Source organism: Canis aureus, chromosome 35, assembly GCF_053574225.1.
Source record: "Canis aureus isolate CA01 chromosome 35, VMU_Caureus_v.1.0, whole genome shotgun sequence".
NCBI lineage: Eukaryota > Metazoa > Chordata > Mammalia > Carnivora > Canidae > Canis > Canis aureus.
Genome location: NC_135645.1, coordinates 12415872 through 12436714, shown reverse-complemented (window position 1 = coordinate 12436714; position 20843 = coordinate 12415872). Strand labels below are relative to the sequence as shown.

Here is a 20843-nt window from a genome sequence, read left to right as displayed (position 1 = left end):
GGATATTCTAATACAGGTGGTCCTTGGACAACTTACTTCCCAAGATAACAAGAAAAAAAAATCCTTACTCTTTACCTTTTCAATATGGAGAAAAGAGTAGCCTATTCAATGTGACTCAACCATCAAATTTACTTGTGAAAAGACCAGGCAGTTTGTTAAGACTTTTGAAAGTGAACCAAGGGAGGATGCAAGGGCAAGAAACACTACATTTTTAGCTATAAAGGGCTCTTTTTAAAACTTGAGAAAGACTGGCAGTGCACCTGAAGTAGGTGAATGGTAGTGGTGCAGCAATGTTGTATGATCAACCTGGGAAAGTAATGTTTATTCAAAAGATTTATTTGATAAAATGTGTTTTAATGGCTTTTATATATGCTGACACCCTCTAAATCTTTGGGCTACTATTAATATACATATACATATATATTTATATGAAATAATTTTTAAAATTCCCTCAACTCCTAATTTTCCATAAAATCTTGGCCTTGCAAACCTCATTGCACTAATTGTACTCCTCCTCCCACCACCCTGTGCCCCCTCCAACATATCCCCTGGGATTGAAGGGAGATTAGTCTACTCCTCCACACTTGTCCCAGGGAAGGCATGGCTTCTGCTCTCACTCTGACCTTTAGGTCTCTGCAGGCTATACTTATTTTCAATGGGAGTCATCTTACCACTAAGTTCTCTAAAAACTCAGTTTGTCATATTTTTAAGAGCTTTAGTAATGAATGACGGAAATTATTCTATGATTCTTACAAATGTAAATTGCATGACTTGTCATGGTTTTCTCTTTGTCTTGGCTGCAAGGAAGTTTAAAGGCAAATGTACAGCACTTCACTGAATGTCATCTGTATGCTGACTTTATTCTTGACTCCACTTTTATGTCTTTGCCCTTGTTTATGGTTTTGTGTTATTTTTCTTACCTACTTCTAATTCATGTATTTCACTGTATTATCTGTTTCAATTCCTTCATCAGCCATTTTAATTCCCTCATTGGAAAAAGGTGGCAGAAAGAAATAAAGAAAACAAATCACAAAGTGTGGGTGTGCGTGTGTGGGCATGCGCATGTGCGTGTTTTAGGTATCTATATCAAACCCACCCAAAATATAAAATAAAAACTAACCTCCTGAAATAATGGAGACATTTTGTAGTCTTTGGGCTAATATATTCACCTGATTACTTGCAGGATTGCAACTTAGGGAGGCATAAAATTAAAATACCTCTCTGAGAAAATCCATACAAAATTCAACATAGGTATTCTCAGCACCAAATCATTAAATCTGACATCCTTCAAGTAGCGAAAGCCAACTCTAGCTATGTTAATATATGTGTGTTCAGTCTTTAGACTGACTGTACAAGAGACAGTCCTAGGCTCAATCAGCCTAACAAAGTGCACAATTCTGAAAATGTTTTTGTTTTAAAAATTATATACATATACATGTAATAATATGTGTGGTTTCATGTATTATTCACCTACATATTTCAAACATGCACACAGACATTTACTTACACTCTTCAAACACTACAGTCCTTTGTGTCCATTATTATTTTTTAATTAAATAATTTTCATTAAATCAACAAAGAGGGATAAGTCATTTCAACCCTGAAAGCCCTTCCTTAAGTTGGTTTAGTCTATTTTCTGCATTTTCTCTAATAATGATCCAGCTAGTCTCAGATTGATTTTAGTAAAATCTAGGTAAAGTTAAGAGAACTCTAACTGAGCACTAGACATCTTAACGATGCTACTCATCTTGATTTGTCTTTCTCTGATGGCTTTCTATTGCGTTTGGGATTTAAATATGATTTTTGTTCTTATATTAATTTCTAGATCTCTTATCCTTCCAGACACCAAAGGAATATAGTAGTACCCTGGAATAACATCAAGTTATGCTTGTTTCGGGGGGAGGGGACCCCCTCCAGCATGGGCAACCAATAGTTGATTCATACTTCCATTATATCACAACTGGATTACAGAAGTGCTCTTTAGTCTGACCTCTGCATGTCTCTTGCAACTCATTTATATATAGTCCAGAAGCTAGCAGCTGGACTTCATTTTTGTTCCAGCAGTCACCATTTTATGTTTCTCCAACTCACTGAGAGTTTCACTATTGACAAGTCAACCTCAGATTCCAAAAGGCGATTAAATTTAGTGGGTTAAATCAGAGAGAAAATATTACCGTTACCTTTCCATAGGTTCATGTCACTCAACTACACTTGCCATGCATTCCTTGTATATCAAAAGGGTGTGATAACAGTATTCTCCCATAGAAAACTAATGAAATACTTAGCAAAAGTAAATGGTTGCAAAACACTTTTTAAAATCAAAGTGCTGTAGTTTTTTTTTTTTAATCTTGCATAGAACTCTGGTTCAATTTTTGAGCCTTTCCAAGTCCTCATATTCTGCGGTATTCATAATAAAGCCGGCAGATGGTTTAGTCTCTGAACATATGCTTTAAATGCCCCCTTTGCTATTTCAAAATAATGGACCAAATTGTGCCCTCAAATAGTCACAAGAAACTTTAAGGAGGAAATCTGAGGACAGAATGTTATCCAGCGGGAATTAAACCTTAAAAAATACATTTTCTAAACTTTTTTATGAGCTCTATTCTACATACTAAGACAAACTATACTTTTTAATAAAATAGGATATAGTAAGGAAAAATCCTGACCAGCACGGTATTGCATGGTTCAAGGAATAGATTAGATGGTAAAATATGTTTTATATGTTTATATTTTAAATTTCTGATTCTCTAAAACTTTATGAAAGTCATCTGATCTAATTTCTGGGTGACTGCCAGACTTTTCATTTTTATTATTATTCTGACTATTATTACTATCATGTGGATGTTTTATTGTTAAAGCACTTTGCAATTATTAATTAGTTAATTTAGTTTAAATTATGTTTATGCCTTTGTTTTAAATCCATGTTATTCATAGTTATTATAACCCTAAAATGCTATTTCGCCAGCCAATTATTCTCATTTCAAAAACAGCTTGTTGTCAATGAAAGCAAATTTTCTAGGTTTTCATAGAATATGAAATTCATCCTCAGTGGATATGCATGTTTTGATAATGCTGTTCACATAACCTAGCTATACTTAGGAGAGTATCTTTGTTTCTTACTGTCTATATTTTATAGATAGAATGAGCCTTTATTTCCACCCTTACATTTTGATGTGTTTAAGTTTGGTTTTGAAATAACCTTTATAAACTAGTCTCACTTACTTCACAATGTCCACAAAACTCAGTACTCTGATCAACATTTCAGATAAAAAGACCACACAATTGATAATAAGGACACTTTAGTTATTACAGAAGCCCGAAGTTTAAGTAACTATTCCAGAACTGTAATGTCCTTTTCGAAATTCTGAACAAGGACTAGCCTGGTACAAATGGAAAACCGAGTTTACTTGGGAAAATAAATGCAACAGTTGTACCCAAATGTGTTTGGGACACCGTTAAACAGGTCATGTTTAAATGTTGAGAATAACTAAAGAATTCTAACTCAGGGAATAATTTTATACATATATCCACAAATAACCGAGCAAAGTTTGTAACTATTATTGGGGCAAAACATTAACATATCTTTCTGCTGATAAAGACATAAAGTAACTCTGAGAAAATCCTCTCCTTTCTCTAACTTTCACAGTAAATGCAGCACTGAAACTAAATTCTCAGTCAACTTAGAAATATGCCGAGCAGTATTCCAATAAACAACAAATTGATTTGTAAAAACCCACCAGATTAAAAACTACCCCCATTTTCCCTTGCATCCCCTTGTTCTTTCACTTTCCATGCACACACAATCACACTTACCTGCACAAGTCTGAAACATCAGTCTATGTATTTTTTTTGAAATGTACTCTGTACCGATGCATTTTTCTGTGTTTCTTTCTAACCCTCGGGAATGTTAAGAATTTAGGAAGAGAGCCACAGCTTAAGAGAGCAATTATTTGCCAGTAAATACTCAATTTGCTTGTCCTGTGATTTTTCTTCTAACTTGCATATTCAATAATCCGTCCCTGACTGCGTCACGAGCACAAAAAGTCTTTTCTCCAAAGGAGAACACTTTCGCCAATCAACCCTCAGCCATGCCAGGGCACAGCTCGTCAGGGTGATTTGTTAGCTTTAATTAATAATTCCTCACGCTGGCCATTTTAACAAATAACACAGTGAGACTGGGACGCTGGATGGCTATGATTCAGGCCGATAAAACTACAGTAGAAGGGGGTGGAGAGGGGTGTGTGTGGGGGAAATCAGACGCCGTTTATAAACACCTCTAATCATACTCTTTCAGTTTACAATATAGAGGACATCTCAGCTGAATTACCACGTTATGTCCACCAATTTGTATTCAGATGGGAGCCATATGTTCTTCCACTTTATCTGCTAAGGCCTCCTCCGTGCCAACGCACTTCGGGCAGACAACATTTACAAAAGAGGTCTCTAGCCTCCAGATTGCAAAAGTTTACTGCAGGGTGAAGTTGAGAAATCAGACATACAAGGCACTTCTCAGTGAGCCTGCGTGACAGTCTAGAAACACAGAGGTAAGAATTATGAGTATCAGATTCGCTCTTATTCACTCTTGTTCTGCTGGGCATTTCATTTAGTCTTTTTAAAAGAAATCTCACACCTCATCCTCAAAACAGTTAATAGTAATGGCTGATTTGTTCATGCATTCCACAAACATTTATCGAATCCCAACTATATGCCAACCATGGTATTTAATGCTGAGAATTTTTTATAGAAGTAAGACTTTTCCAATGAAGCACATGCGTTTTTTTTTAACATATAGATAATGTGCTTGAACAAAGCCACCAAACATATAGCATGCAAATAAAAACAAAGATTCATAACCATGTCTGTGTAGTTCAACCAAGTAATGAGAACTTGACAGCACACTTGAGTCCGCATGCAAAAGAACTGCTCAGAGTAAAAACAAAGAATATGAACAGGTAAAAACAGTTTTTTTCAAAGATTAGAAAATTTCCTTCAACGTGACTAGAGCACTCAGAAACATTGATCTGTTCATAAGCAAGTTAAAGCATTCATAAGTGGTTGAGAAACATGCAAAGACAGAAAATTTTATGCATGACCCTGATCTAATGTGTGTGTGTGTATGTGTATGATTGCAAGTTCATTAATTTATTGGATACATATTTGTTGACTACCTAATTTATTCTAGGAACCACTGAGTAATACTGGGTATCCAGAGATTAAAAACAAACACACAGCCCCTGTCTTCAAGAAGCTCACAATTTAGTCACTAGGTTCTGAAAGAGAAAATATATATCTAAACAGAAAACACAAGAATGCAATATATCAAGTGCAATGACACAAATATGCATACAAGTAGGAGGCAGTACTCCTAGAAGTAATACGCAGACTATTTCTCAAGGTGGAGTGGGAATATCATTGGTAGGAAGAATGTTCTAGGAAAAGGCAAACCTTTGAACCCTTGCTAAAACTTTTACTGGAATTAGATGACCAGTTAGATACTGTGGTATTTAAAGCATGATAATTTCACATCCCTAACAGCAAACATTTCAGGATTTCAAAATAAATTTCCTAAGGAAAAAAAGCTCCCCCAAACTATAATACCTTGACGTCATCAGAAAAGTATGCAGCATCTCCAGAACTGGAACAAATAGTGACAAGATATGTCTTTCTTACTTTCAGTGTGTTACTTTCAGTTGGGTCAGACGAGTAAGAAGCATTCATGACACACATTGCCTTTTTGTTTCTCCCAGGTCATTTGTCTTCTTTTACTATACATACTTGTACAGCTTCTGTTTTCATGGTACCACAAGATAAATCATATCTACATGACTGCTAAAGGAAGGGGAAAATCTATATCTGTGTGGTAGTCACATATATAACTCTAATCACAAAAGGCATGCCATATAGTACTAAGGGTGGAAGTCTCGAGGAAAAGAAATGACACCTCCAGGCCCCCAAAAAGACTCTTTCAGAATCAATAAATGCTTCTGCAAATTGTGCATGATTCTTAATGACATTGAGCATTTTCTTTTTAAAGATCTTATTTATTTATTCATGAGAGACACACAGAGAGAGGCAGAGACACAGGCAGAGGGAGAAACAGGCTCCATGCAGGGAGCCAGATGTGGGACTCGATCCTGGGACTTCGGGATCACGACCTAAACCGAAGGCAAGACGCTCAAACGCTGAACCACCCAGGTGTCCCTTAACATTTTATTATTAAATTCAACAGTAGGAGGCATAATACTGCATTTACCATAGATAAGTAACACACAGCCCAGTTTGAAGGACTGATACAATGTATTAATACATTCAATATATATTTATTGAGCTCTTGCTATGTACCAAGTACTTAACTAGCAATTGGTTGGTTTTGATTTCTGTAATGCTCATATACAGTAATAGTTATTACTCACTGAGTGCTTATTATTTGTTAGGAACTGATCTAAGGACTTTATATATATTATCATCTCATCTAATCTCCACACTGATATTATGAAATAGGTACTAGTATCATCTCCATTTAACAGATTATGAAACTCATCGGTAGTGAATCTGAATATGCACTACACGGATTCATTCTAAATAACCAGGCCAGTGCCAATAATACCCACCCAAAATCAGTCCCACTACCTCACAGTTACATAGTCACATGTAGGCTTATGTTATTATTTTCAATCTAGCAAAATTCAGGTGGTTTTGAGGTTAATTTGAGAATTAAGCTAAACCGTATATGTTGTAAAGGCATGTCTCACTAAATAAGACTAGAAAATTGTGTTGATGGTATCAATAGGCTTGTAGGTTACACTGAGAGACTGACAATAGGCTTGAATCAGGCATGTTTTATTGTGATTAAAAGCTAGCACCATAAAACCATATGCTATGGCAGCCCCAATCTCCCTTTATTAAAACTCCATAGACTTGTAGAAGGTAATTCAGAATCTTCCCCATTTTTAGAAGCAGATTAAGTGAGTGGTTTTAAAAGAGGGGAAGAGGTCTTTGAGTCAGAGAGGCTTGTGTTTGAATCCTAGGTTGGCCACTTACTCCCAAACTCCTTAGGGTTCTCTGAGGCTCAATTTTCTCATCTCTAAAATGGCGTGTTAGGAAAATTGGAGGGGATAATGTACATAAGGTGCATAGCATAGAAACTAGCTCTGAATAAGTGCACAATATATGGCATTCCAAGTATCCAGAGTTAATGTCTATCAGATACAACTAAGATTTACTATTTCTGGACCAAATAACACATATATTATCTAAGGCTGTCTTAGACAATAAATGTAAATAAGTCTTAGCTAATGCAGATTGGAGTTGCTAATCCTGCAGAATTTCCTTTGGGAATGTTTATAATATAGCTGAATGGTGTGTTTAAGAAAATAGCTGACAGAAAAATAGATGACATGGGAGTTTACCAGTTAATAATAGAAAAACTTACTTTTCCAAGTGATTAATACAATATTACATTTATTTCATGGAGATGGAAAAGCCTATTTGGCAATCACTGGGGAAGCCAGCACTCAGCACAATCATACACTTTCTTTCCTCAGATAACCCGATGCTGCTAACTTAACTAACTACCAGTATTCTTCAACTCCAGGCACTCTGATGTCCTCTCCACATACTTCCTTCTCTCTTGGACCTTGATTAAGTCCAGCCATCTCCATTTCCTGTCCTATTGGAGCAAATATTATTGGAACACATATTTACTGATGGTGGCAACGCTGGTTTAGGTGAAATGTAGATTTCTTCATGTAGGAGTCATTGGAGGGGCTTCAGAAGGGCTCTTCTCACTTACTTGAATGTGTATGTGAAGTTTCTCCTTTGAGGATTTCTTTGGGATAAGGGACTGCTTAGACTTTGCATTATTGGTGTTTATTCTATGGCCTCTGGCTAAGATCCAGTTTGTATGGGAAAAGTAGCAGATGAGTTAGTGAGCATAGAGACTGCCACACTAACCTGGGCAATCAGAGCTTTCTAGAATCTGTTCACTTCTCTACTGGAAATCCTAATTAGTAGAAAGTTAAAGCAGGGAAGACTACCTTATGTGCTCTTTCCTTAGATTGGTTAACAATGACTTAGTAAAATTTTGGTCTGGTTGGGTCTCTGTTTCCTTACTGCTTGAGTCTCCAAGACCCATATAGGGAAATTAAATTTTCTGATTGAAAATGATGACAAGTGGAAGTCATTACAGAAACATCTCAAAGTAGATGATATTTTTTATAACCTTTTCCCAAATAAATCCCATATATTTTATAGCTAACAAACATGAATTGTTGCATACATATATAAACACCTAATAACTAAATGTTTTACTTAGTGACAAGCAGATAATGAAGGAGGAGAAAGATGACTTACTTTCAGTTGCAAATTTAGATTTCTGTCTAAACAAGAATCTTAGAATTCTAACATTCTGAAATTGTTAAATGTTGATCAGTATATTTGGCTGTACTAGGCTGAGGTTAAAAACCTTAAATTTTTTCAAAAGTTCCTAGTCCCTTGAGACATTGCTTTCTCGGTGAAAATCTCCAACCTTTACAAATGTGAAAATTGGGAATCCCTGAAGGAGAAAAATGTTTCTTGTCAGAAAACTAGTCCTGGCTAGTATACAGAGTGAAGGAGTCCAAGATCTTATCAGCTTTCCTGTGACCTTGTTATGTGATTTGCTACAAGTCATTTAATATCTTCCTATGCCTCAATTTTCTGTCTTCTTTTAAAAAAAAAAAGATTTATTTATTTATTTATTTATTTATTTATTTATTTGAGAGAGTGGGGAGAGGGCTGGGGTGGGGGTCGGGGGATCCTTAAACAGACTTTCCGCCCCAGTGCAGAGCCCAATGTGGGGCTTGATCTCACAACCTTGAGATCATGACCTGAGTGGAAATCAAGAGTCAGTCGCTTAACTCACTGAGCCATCCAGGTGCCCCTCAATTTTTTGTCTTCTTATCTACATTTCCTAAATGAAGATAATGTAGATTCAATATTTTAATCATCTCATAGAGCCTAAGCTAAAACCCTAAATTGCAAAATATCTGAATGACTCTACCAGTATCAAATTGGCAGATGCCAACACCCTGTATAATCTTAAGTAACATATTTAGCACGTCAGTGCCTCTACTTTTTCAGCAATCAAATGGGTAGAATGATGTTTACATTTTCCATCAAACAACATATTGCAATGGAAAAACTATTGCATAATCTTTTAAAACTTTCAACAAAAATTTCATACAATGTGAAAATATGACCAATATCATCAAGCCACTAAAACTGATTTTCAAATATAGCAGAGAAATTGATTTTAAAATATTGAGGCATAAAATGAAGTAAATGTTTCCAAGCATATTCAGATATGTAAGAAACAAGACTATTTACGAATGGGAGAAATCCTTTTATTTGTGTGGCTACATTTTATGGTAGATCCTAGACCCCAGGAATGGAAAACAGTATCAAGGAAAGTGATTTTCAGCAGACTGTTGAATGATATAGAAAATAAAATGTATTCACTAATGGGTTGGCAGAAATGTTATACATGTGCTCGTAGAACCAGAACTGTTTAAGCAGCTTTTCATACTTGGCAGAGCTGTGTTTCTGAAGTGTCCCCTCACCACCCCTCCCACCTCTCATTTTTTTTGTCCTATAGTGCCAGGTGGGCGCAGTAATGACCAAGGGGAGGGGCAAACCAAATAGAGGCACTCACTGTAGCAGGAGCCACTCCAAGGATCAAAGCACCGATTTGGCTATGCCTGCCAAAATTGGAGCCTGCCACAGTGGGTGGCTCATCAGCATGGTGCCCTGAGAACCACATGGGCCATTCCTGGTAGGCCTGCACCTGGGGGCGCAGGCCCTTCATCCTGCTTAGGAGGACTACCTGCTAAAAACTGAATGTGCATGTTTCCAATCACAGCATTTGACTTCAATATATTTCTACGGTAGTATTATGTTTATTGGATGTTTTCAGTATGACACTATGTCAGTCACACAAAGCATAATTCCTTTCTACTCAGATTTCACACCTTATAGGATTCTAAGAATAGAACCTTGATTTTCCTACATTAATGGGTAAAATCTTGGGCAACTAGTAGTCAAGATAATTCAATTTCTCATAGTTTTATCAGATATATTGCTTTTTAAATCAGATATGTTTCTTTAGTTTTCAGAATTGTCATGAGAAAACAATACGTTAATACCTCAATTGTCTGGTATGCTCATATTCACTTATAGGCCTATCTCAATTTAACATGGTCAAGAACCCACAAAAGAGAAAACAGAATCCTTGAAAAATTTAAAATAGTGTTATAAAGTATACATTATTGCCCAAATTCATCTTTGCTCGTCTGTGAGACTTTACCTTGGAACCAATTTATTCTTTCTTAATACACAGTAGCAGTTATTGGGACTGTCCATTCATGTTAAATGGGAAAAAAGCATAATGATAACTATAGGCAATAATCACCCTGTATCTCTGAATGAAGAGGAGACACAGAGGGTAGGGGAGGGATGAAGTATACAAGAGTGAGAGCTATGTACACCTTGCAAACATGCCTATATTTGAATATCTCAGAAATCAGTGTGGTAGAGCTGTACACAAAAAATTATGTTTGTACTTCTTATGTGTTGAATTCTGTCTCCTCACTAAAAGGACAGAGCGAAATGCACTCTATAGAAGACACCAAAGAAAGAGTCCTCAATCTCTAATGAGCATTCTTTTAGCGGGGTAAATAAATATTAACTTACTTTATTTATTTGTTTAAAATACATAACCTAATGAGGGTGTAATGGATACCAAGAGAAGTTATTGGTAAAGAAGAGGCTGCCCTACATAGAAAGGATCTATTAAGAAATGGAATTTGAGTTTAGATCAAAAGTAAGAGACATTCATGCAGATGAGAAGCTATAGACAATTCTAAGTATGAGGAAGACTGGGGAAAAATAAGGAAACTGAGGCAAAGGAAGAGTAAGAAGGAAGAGTAGAAACAATAGTGAAGGGAACATGAAAGAAAGCTAGCTGATATTGAGAATAAAACAATCTGAAATGGGTATGAAAATGATAAAAAGTCCTGCAGGTGGTAACAAAGACAAGAGAGAGTAGTCCTCCTGTATTCTGAACAGGAAGAGAGTCAAAAACATCTAGCCCAAGAATTAAGCTTTCTTTAAAACTAGTGCTCTAAATGTTTTTGTGTGAAAAAGAAAGAATGTACCTTGATTTTTCTTCAAAAGGATTCAATTGTAGAATGGAAACTTTTTTTCTCTTTAAGTATAAACTAAGCAGCTATGGCAGGTAGGTCAAGGAAGAAATACTTCATGGAACAGGAAGGTATAACTTTATACAATGTGTTCCCTGGAGAAGTTACAAAAATAAAAATAAAAATGAACAAGGACAAACTAGTCCCATAAAGTTTGTTTGTTGTGTTAAGTGGATTTAGAATCCTACCTCTCCTAATTGTTCCTAACATTTTATTCAGCCAATTATCAACTTAATCTGGGGAAAGAAAAATCAACTTGACTTTTTGACAGCCAAGTCAATCCAACTGGAAAATTCAAATCCTACAAGACCAGAGTGCAGGGAAAACTCTGCACAGCAACATTTTCAACTGCCAACAGAAATCCATAATAACAATCATCTCTTTCTTTCTTTCTTTCTTTCTTTCTTTCTTTCTTTCTTTCTTTCTTTCTTTCTTTCTTTCTTTCCTTTTCTTTCTTTCTTTCTTTCTTTCTTTCTTTCTTTCTTTCTTTCTTTCTTTCTTTCTTTCCCAAACTCATTCTCTCTCTAAAAAAAGTTAATGATCACACAGAGATGTTTTTGGATGAAATGAAAGTGAAGAGAGCTAGTCACTCTTTATAGTAATAGGAAGTTGTTACTCAGGATGGTCAAAACTGTAATCTTTTTCTATTCTTCCTAGAAGTTGGAGCTGGCCCTGTCCACATCTCAAAAATAACTCAATTATATCATTAAATAGAAGAATTACAGTTTAATTTAATCTATTTTCTATGTTAAACAATTCACAAATCAGTTTAATTATTTGTTTTATTTTTTTCATGGGGGAAATTTTAGCTTAGATAATGATGTTCAAATAGGGAGCAAAAATGTCGAAAAGGAAGGTGAGGGATATTTTTTATGTAGGTATTGCCTTTTCTTTATACTGATTTGTAAATTATTTCTGCTATAGAAATGCCTTCTGCAGAGTATGACTACTTCTGATGGATAGGAAAGAATGCTCTCCAAACTGAGATGGTAGCAAAATGTATAAAGTCACATCAATGGGAGAAGAAATGAGAAGGAGATGAGGAAAGACATAATTTTACAGCATTAAATAATGATTTTGGCCCTTACTCAAAATAATGCCTACTTAAGTTTTCTCCTCTGAAGAGAAGGAATTGAAAAGAGAAAGGGGAAGGAAGTGACCATGGGGGGTGGGAGGGATGAAGGGAAGGAGGAAGGAAGGAGGGAAAAAAAGGAAGGAAGAAAGGGGGACGGAAGGGGGTAAGGAAGAAAGGTAAATAATTGAGTGAGCATAAAAGCAAGAAAGTAAGAAGGTGAGAAAATGGGAAAGAAGGAAAGAGGGAAAAATCACTAATAGAGATACTCTTTCAACCCTTTCTTAGTGGCTGGCCCTCTAATATTCCTCCCTCACTACCTACTCAGTTTGAATGTTTGGAACACAACTGCGCTAGTTGAAAAGATGATGGGGGAAGAAAATTTCTCCTTTCAGTTAATATTCACTTAGGTATAAAATTTGTAATGCAGCGGGTCCAAGTGTTTTTAAGTTCATGTGCCCCTTTGAGAATAAAAAAGCTATGAACCTCTCCTAGGGAGAAAGAAAGGGCACATTTACAAATGCATATAAAGTACACACATATTCATATACACACATATAAAGTATTTTTGCATATATTTTCAAGGGATTCATATAAACTCTGAACTGATCCCTGTCCTCCAACCATCAATTAATTCACTGTAAAGAACCATTGGCTCTAGAATCAGGACCCAGCTGAAATAAATGAGGATAGGGACATGGAGAAATGGGAAATATAACTGACCAACTAACAGCTATGTAAAAAAGGTGTCCCTTGTTCCCAAGTCAACTCTTAAGCTTTTTATTCTTTTCATTATTTTTGGAACTTAGAACACAGAAAATTATGACCTGACTAATGAACTATTTAACAAAAATAAAGAAAAGCATAAATTATATTATAGTGATTCTGCATGTTTTTAATCATTAATTTTACATTCCTCTTTGTTAATTGCTTTTGGTAATGCACTGACATGTAATACTGTCCTGATTTTAAACATTAGCTCTCACATATACAATAGCATTGAAAACCAGTGCTATTTAATATTGTGAATAGCAACTCACCAGACACACAAGAAATGACATGAAGACTTAGCAGTGAAAGTGGAAAAGGAATAATAAACTAATTTCAACATATTAATTAGACTGTATATATTTGAAGACAAGGACCATGCCATAACTGCAATAATGAGAATTGTTTATATTTGTTTGAAACATAATAATTTTCATAGTACTTCATAATCTTTAAATGCCTTAAGGTATCTTTAGCTTCTCTGATTTGGGTATCAACACTGGAAAGTAAACAGGAGAGATATCTTGATGTTATAACTGATAAAACTGAGGCTAAAAATGATTAAATTACATGTTTAGTATCACATATGTAATATGTGGCAAAGCCAAGACTAGAACCTCAGTATTTAAATTTTTCTCCTATTCTATACTTCACTCAAAATACACTCATTACATATAACTCACTTAGACATGTATGTTGTCTTACTTTAAAAATGAGGGAAATGCTACATACCCTCAAATGAGTTCATATCCATGACATTTGTTTCCCATGCCAGGATTTGGCAGATGTAATAGAGTGAAAAGGTAAGTATATTAGCTATTTTAGGGATGCCCACAGATATATTTAAATGTATACTGAATACGTTATGTAAACTCTCCACAATGGATACATGTATATGTGGGTGTCCAGGCATATGTGTGTGAGAATCAGTGTGTACTTAGTCATCCTATTTGAAAACAATACTGTCAAGTTAAACTCGCACTTTGTTATTAATCTTGCATTCAGTAGTGGCACATGTTGACAAATAATTTACAAATCTCTCTTACATCCCAGATATCAAAACTCACCTGGAGAAAAGCTGTGAAGTATATCCTTTTTTTTTTTTTTTTTCCCCTGAGAGAGAGTGTATGTGTGTGTGAGTGTACATGCACCTGAGCTGGGAAGAGAGAGGACAGGATCTTAAGTAGGCTCCACATTCAGCATGGAGGGGACATGGGACTTGATCTCATGATCCTGAGATAATGAGCTGAGATGAAATCAAGAGTCAGTCACTTAACTAACTGAGCTATCCAGGCACCCCTAAAAAATATGAAATGTAGATGAACCTCATCCCCAGTTACTCTCCCTTATCTCTCTTGACCTTGTTTCCTTTTGATAAGTAAACTTATCAAAAGGTTTACTTCCGGCCCCCTTTCCTTGGGGTGCTAGAACCTTCCTCTTTAATTTCAGCTGTAAACTGAGGTCCTTATTTAACTTGGATTCCTACCACTATATCCTTAGCCCTTGGCAATCCCTGAATTGAAATGCTGCCATCTATCTGACTAATTTCAGTCTGCCTTGTGTCATGCCTGGACTTACCAGAGCACACTTTCTTAGATACCAGTGAGAGACTTGAGATTTTTCTATTTCCTGGCAAGTTGTAGTTGCATTTATCTCAGCCCTCCTGTGTAAATCATGTCTACCATATTTCAGTAATCCCATTCCTGGTTCACTCAATTTTGGCTTACTTCCTTTTCCCAGTTGGGCTACCACTATGGTTCTAGCATGCTTTGTGGAGAATAAAAGGCTAATGTTGAATAAAATCTGTACCACAAGCCAGAACACCTCTAGCTTAGCTTAATGGTCAGCTTGGTTTCCTGTGCCCTAGTTCTAATTATCAGGTGAGAAAAAAAAAAAACGCTATTATGAAATTCCATGAGATATAGAAGGGGTCAATATTTAAGTTGTTAGGAGAAAATGTACTAACAGATTTTCTAAGTATTCACACTGAGTCTTTTCTTCTACTTCTGGAGCAAAAAAAAAAAAAAAAGGAATACTCAGAGTACTCTAGAAATGTATAAGAGGTGACCCATTCTTCTAGAAATCCTCTGTGGTAGGCAAAATAATTGTACCCCAAAAGTGTCCATTCTCTAATACCCAGAACCTCTAGTACATGGCAAAATGCTATGCTACACGGAAAGGGGACTTTGCAAATATAATTAAGATTATGGACCTTAAAATAAGGAAAATATACTAGGTTATCTAGATGGGTCCAGTCTAATTACCTTAAAAGCAGAGGACATTTTCTGGCTAGAATTTGGGAAAAAAAAATACAGTAAAGGGGAACTCAGAGAGATTCCAAGTGTGATAATGATTCAAGGCATTCTTGCTGGCACTGAGATGCAGAGACCTGTGTGCAAGAAGCTAAGGATATCCTCTTGCTGACAGCCATAAAGAGATGGGGATCATAGTCCTACTACCACAAGGAACTGAATGAGCTTAGAAGTATATTCTTCCCAGAGCTTTCAATGAAGAAGCCAGCCATCTGACATCTTAATTTTCATCTCATGAAATCTGGAGCAGAGACTTCTGTTGAGTCAACCCAAACTGGTGTGTAGAACCATGAAATAATACATTTGTGGTATTGTAAGCTGCTAAGTTTGTGGTCATTTGTTACAGCAGCAATAGAAAAGTAACATAGCATTCCAATTCAATGGCTGGTAGATACCATAGTTTAAAATTGTATGGTAAAGTGTTGGAACACTATTATGAACACCATAGATTCTTAGTATATTACAAACACATTCTTTTCTTGATTTTCTTTTTTATAGTCATATCCTAAGAGGAAGTGAAATAACACAGGACTGAAGGACAAAGATCATGAGCAGTGTGTATCTAAGTGCCAAGTGTCCTCACCAAGAAGCTTCACAAATATGCCTTTTCCCCACAGGCAAGAGTACTATCCTAATAATGTTACATTACTCATACCAACTAAATCAACTGTCTTGAAAAATAAAAATAAAAATCTTAGAATAGTCAAGGGTTTATAGAAACATGATGATGGTGGTCATTTAAGAGACAATGAAAAGGAAGTAAAGAAAATCTGAGCATATCCAAAATTCACAGATCATATGTATACTAAGATGTGCTACATAAGTTGTCATACACATTTAAAGGAAATCATTTTCAAAACTACAATCATGTATTTTTATATGGCATCACCAGAGGTATTTTTCAAAGTACCTTCCAAAATTAATTTTCTTTCTTATTCACATCTTTTGTACATCCAGATTGTGGCCTCAACAGAACATAACGACATTGGAAGAAAGGCAATAAGTTCCAATGACTTTTTTAGCACGGAAGGTTTAGAATTTGACTTTTGAAGATTTACTCAAGTTCATAACCTCAAACTCTTTGAGGTATAACAACAACAAGCTGAAAATGGATACTTTTGTAATCAACTAGAAATGATTCTCATGGTAAAGGGTAAATTCTCAGCAGGTTGTTCATATCCTACTTTATAATTATATCACAGTATGAAATAATACAAAAGAAGATAGGAAGAAAAACAAATATAGTGATTAAAAATTCTTGTAGAAACAGGATAAATGCAGTTAATTGTTTTTTTCTGTAGAGACAGAAAATATACTAAAAATTACTAACGACACACTGTGCAGCTTTCCTTTTGTATTCCACGAGGCCACAACAGGAAGCACAGTTGTACTGGTGTGGTTAAGAGCAAAGCAGTATGGAGAAGGCCACTGGAGAAAAAAAACACACCTCCCTCTTCTTGTGAACATTACATTCTGCTTCCCACAGACCTCTGAAAACTTATTAAAAACTTTGGTCATTTTATAAGGAAATATAATAATTTTGAGGGACTTCGAGGCTCACACACAGCAAATTAATCCCCATTTTATGTCTGTCCCAATTTAGTATTTCTAAAGGTGATGGATAATAAATCCCGCCAACTCTCTTTTTTTAGGGCTATTCAGGTACTAAATAAACCAGGAACATTTTAAAATCCAATCTCACAAAAATCTGCTTTGCTTAACCTCCTCTCCTTCTTTAAAAAATAAGAAAGGCATGATGTTCTTTTTTTGTTAATTAATTCACTTTAGACAATTCCTTAAATTTTCATTTTAATAAATTTTTGTGTGGGTGCATTAATTACTTTCAAAGACGCTTTACAACTGTTACCTATTAAAAGCCTTTGTTAGTGAATAAAAAAAATAGAAAAAACTTCCAGCATGCCCCCTCCCTTCTCCATTCTGAGCAGGTCCTTGCTATCAACTGCTGGAGTATGCTCGCTTTGCACCTAGAGCTATAATTATTTTGCTTTAATTTTACAAAACCTTTTGTTCCATTCCCACGAGCCCACCTGATCCTTATATTACACTCGCTCTATTAAAACACTCATGCAGAACAAAGCATGGCTGTACTGATTCATAAGTAACTTTTTTTCTCAGTAAAATGCCACTGGCTAGGGTTTGGGACATAGTCCTGGGCTTCACCCTCCTCTGCCAGTTTTCATGTATTAGAGCAAAAAAAAAAAAAAAAATGTTGTTTCATAGTGTTGTATTCTTCCCCAACATCCTTCCTTTACCCTGCTGGTTTTTTTGTGTTTTAAAAACTATTTTGTTATACTTCCTTTTACTCTGCAGCAATATAGTGATGCAGTGTTGAGGATTTCTTTTATTCATATGGTTAAATTCTTTTTAAAATCACTTGCTTTGCCTTCTTTAATTTTCCTTCTCTCTCCTTACTCCACCCCTTTTCCTTGAGATCTTGCAACACATGTGGGGTTTTGGCAGAAAAAAATTGCAGTGACTCATCAGGAGAATTGTTTGTTTGCTCTGAGGAGCACCCTGAGGACCCTCTGGGCTGCACACGGAGCCCTTTGATCCTAGGAAATTTATTTCTTCCAGATGTTTTCCCCACAGCCACCTTTCTGCAATGTCCCTCTTCATTATGTAGCATAAGAATAAACACTCAAGACCCACTGCTACAGCATACAGTTTTCCTGAATGGAGTGTGACAGAGGATTGACATTTCATTGAACTGTTGGGATGTCCTTGCCTTAGGCAAAATGATGGAGGAAGGTTAACACTGAAGAAGGCAGGCTGGGTCTCTTTAGGCAAGTGTCCTTAGAATTAAGATGGAAATTATGTGAACTGCACCAAAGAAAATATACAAGTCTGCAGACCACTGTTCACAGACCTAGTTATACCCAATCTTATAAAGTAGTAACACCCAGATCTGTCATATTATTTGTCCAATTGTTCCATCTGAAGTATAAAGTAAAGAAGTGGCCAGAAAAGTAAAGTCTTTGGACATCTCATGTATTTTCTTGGTCTGGCTAAGGATGCTCATAGATATGAGAAGGGAGAGAGGCAGGAAATGGAAAGTAGGTACACAGGTGAAGATGATGTGTTGGATTGAATAATGACCCCTCCCCACAATGGTGTCCACATCCTCATCCCTGAAACCTGCTACTGTTACCTTACATGGAAATAAAAAGACTTTACGGGGATCCCTGGGTGGCGCAGTGGTTTAGCACCTGCCTTTGGCCCAGGGTGCTACCCTGGAGACCTGGGATCGAATCCCACATCGGGCTCCCGGTGCATGGAGCCTGCTTCTCCCTCTGCCTATGTCTCTGCCTCTCTCTCTGTGTGTGACTATCATAAATAAATAAAAATTAAAAAAAAAAAGACTTTACAGATGTAACTAAGTTAAGGATTTTGAGCTAGGGAAATTGTTTAGATGGGCCCTGAATACAATCACACGTAACCTTTAAGAGGAAGAGTTCACACAGACATAGGAGGACAAGTCAATATGAGCATGGGAACTGTTGCAGCCACAAGCCAGGAAATGTTGTCAGTCACCAGAAGCTGGTAAAGGTAAGGACGTATATTTTCCCCCAGGGCCTCCAGAAGAAATACATCTTGATTTCAGCTCAGCAATACTAATATTGGACTTCTGGCCTCCAGATTTTGAGAGAAAAAATTTCCAGTGTTTTAAGTCACCAATGCTGAAGTAATTTGTTCAAGCAGCCATGGGGAAACTAATGCAGAGGGTTACTTCAAGACCCCGCTGTCGGCCACAATCCCGAAATCACCAAACTCGGGCTCAAGGAGGAGTGGAAAATAGGGTCTCAAGACTTTATTTATTTATTTATTTATTTAGTCTCAAGACTTTAAGTCAAAATTCTTTATAGGGATGCTAGAGTTCATAAGAGAACTCTTGATCTACAGCAAGTCATAAGTGAAAATAAACAGGGCAAAAACAGTACATGTGGGCATTTAGCAGATTGTGTGGATTGTGAATGTAAATGCTCCAATTTGCTAATATGAATTTGCATATTTTTATTTAAAGATTAACCCAAAGATAATTTGGTACCTAAACCCAAGAATTTTTTAATAGATGTATTAAAATAATACCTTGAATCTCGAGAAATCCAATGACAAAATGATTATGGTGTGACCAGATCACCCGGTTTATTATGTTTTCTAGATCATCAGAAAAAATCTACAGAAGCTGCATCATTAAAACGGACAAGAGAACTTCTCCATCCTCATGATTCTTTCAGCTATTGGGCTTTTCAACAACCAAATCATTAATCTTCATAATCAACACGACATCTGTAGACCACGGATACAGATGAAGACATAAAGTTCTGGAGGGCCCCGAAAGATTCTAGATCAATCAGCAAATGAGCAGAATTGAGAAAATTAAGTCGAAATGCTGACTCTATTCCCTAATACTTTTGAAAAGCATATAGAGATTGAGTTCTCCTTTTGAGGATAACATTCCAAAGATTGAATATGTAAAAGGTTGTCATTTATTTCTAGCTACTTTCATATAGTTACCACAGAGCATTCATTTGACAGTGGGTTTAAAAACAGAATCCTAATTTTTAACAAAATAAGTAAATGATAATCTGATTATTAATACAACTATTGCAATAAGTAAATGATAATCTGATGATTAATACAACTATATCTCAAGGCATTCAAACTACCAGGAGGCTAAAGGAACCAGTAGTTATCCCCATGCACATACATTTGGGGAAGCATCAATAATGAGAATCTCAGTGCATTGCTGTTTTCCATTTCCTACCACTACTAGCTGTGTCCTGACTGGAGGCAGTTCAAGGTCTCAGGATTTCAGAGTTTCGCGATCTGGAATGAAGCGCAATCAATATAAATTCCACCTTCATACTTCCACATCTCATTGTTTTATTTGCTTTAACACTATACATACCTTATTATTGGAAGAACAGAACACATACGTTTGTTCTGAGTATGGTGCAGGTTTTCACAGCATCATATAATTACATTACTCTTTACTCACTTATTAACCCTCCAACAACACAGAAGGCAATTGTTAACATTCTCATTAATCAGCACCCCACCTGTTTCTATGAGATCCTAAAGAGTAGACAGTATGTTTTCCTTTTTAACTCACTCCCCTTAGGTCTACAACATCTAGAAAGTTTCTTAAGGAGTAACTACTTGATATTATAACTCAAGACACAGGAGTATGGCTGGCCGGAACCAGTGGGGATTGGCCTATTTGGCTTTGCAAACTTTGTAATAAAACACTGAGTGCTGAAAGGATCAAACATGTAAGGATTTTTAAAAATCCTAATACAAAAGTATCTTAACTCACTTAGCATTTATCATAATACTAAAAGCCAATAATCTGTACTGCTCCATAGCAAAGATACTGTGCCATAACAAATACAAGAGGGTGAATTTTGTGTGATAGTTTGCTATGGTGGGGAA

The 20843-nt window shown here is 36.1% G+C and overlaps 1 protein-coding gene across 31 annotated transcripts in view; it reads right to left on the bottom strand.

Moving 5' to 3' along the window:
• The window catches only part of ZBTB20 (zinc finger and BTB domain containing 20), a 781647-nt gene that overhangs the window by 428852 nt on the left and 331952 nt on the right, over window positions 1–20843 (bottom strand). For 2 of the 31 annotated variants that reach the window (XM_077884698.1, XM_077884702.1), the window contains exon 1: window positions 3814–4154. The exons of the other annotated variants lie outside the window; for them this stretch is intronic. The gene's annotated coding sequence lies outside the window, so the exon portion shown is untranslated. Of the gene's footprint in view, window positions 1–3813; window positions 4155–20843 lie in introns of those variants that run through there. 31 annotated transcript variants of the gene reach the window in all.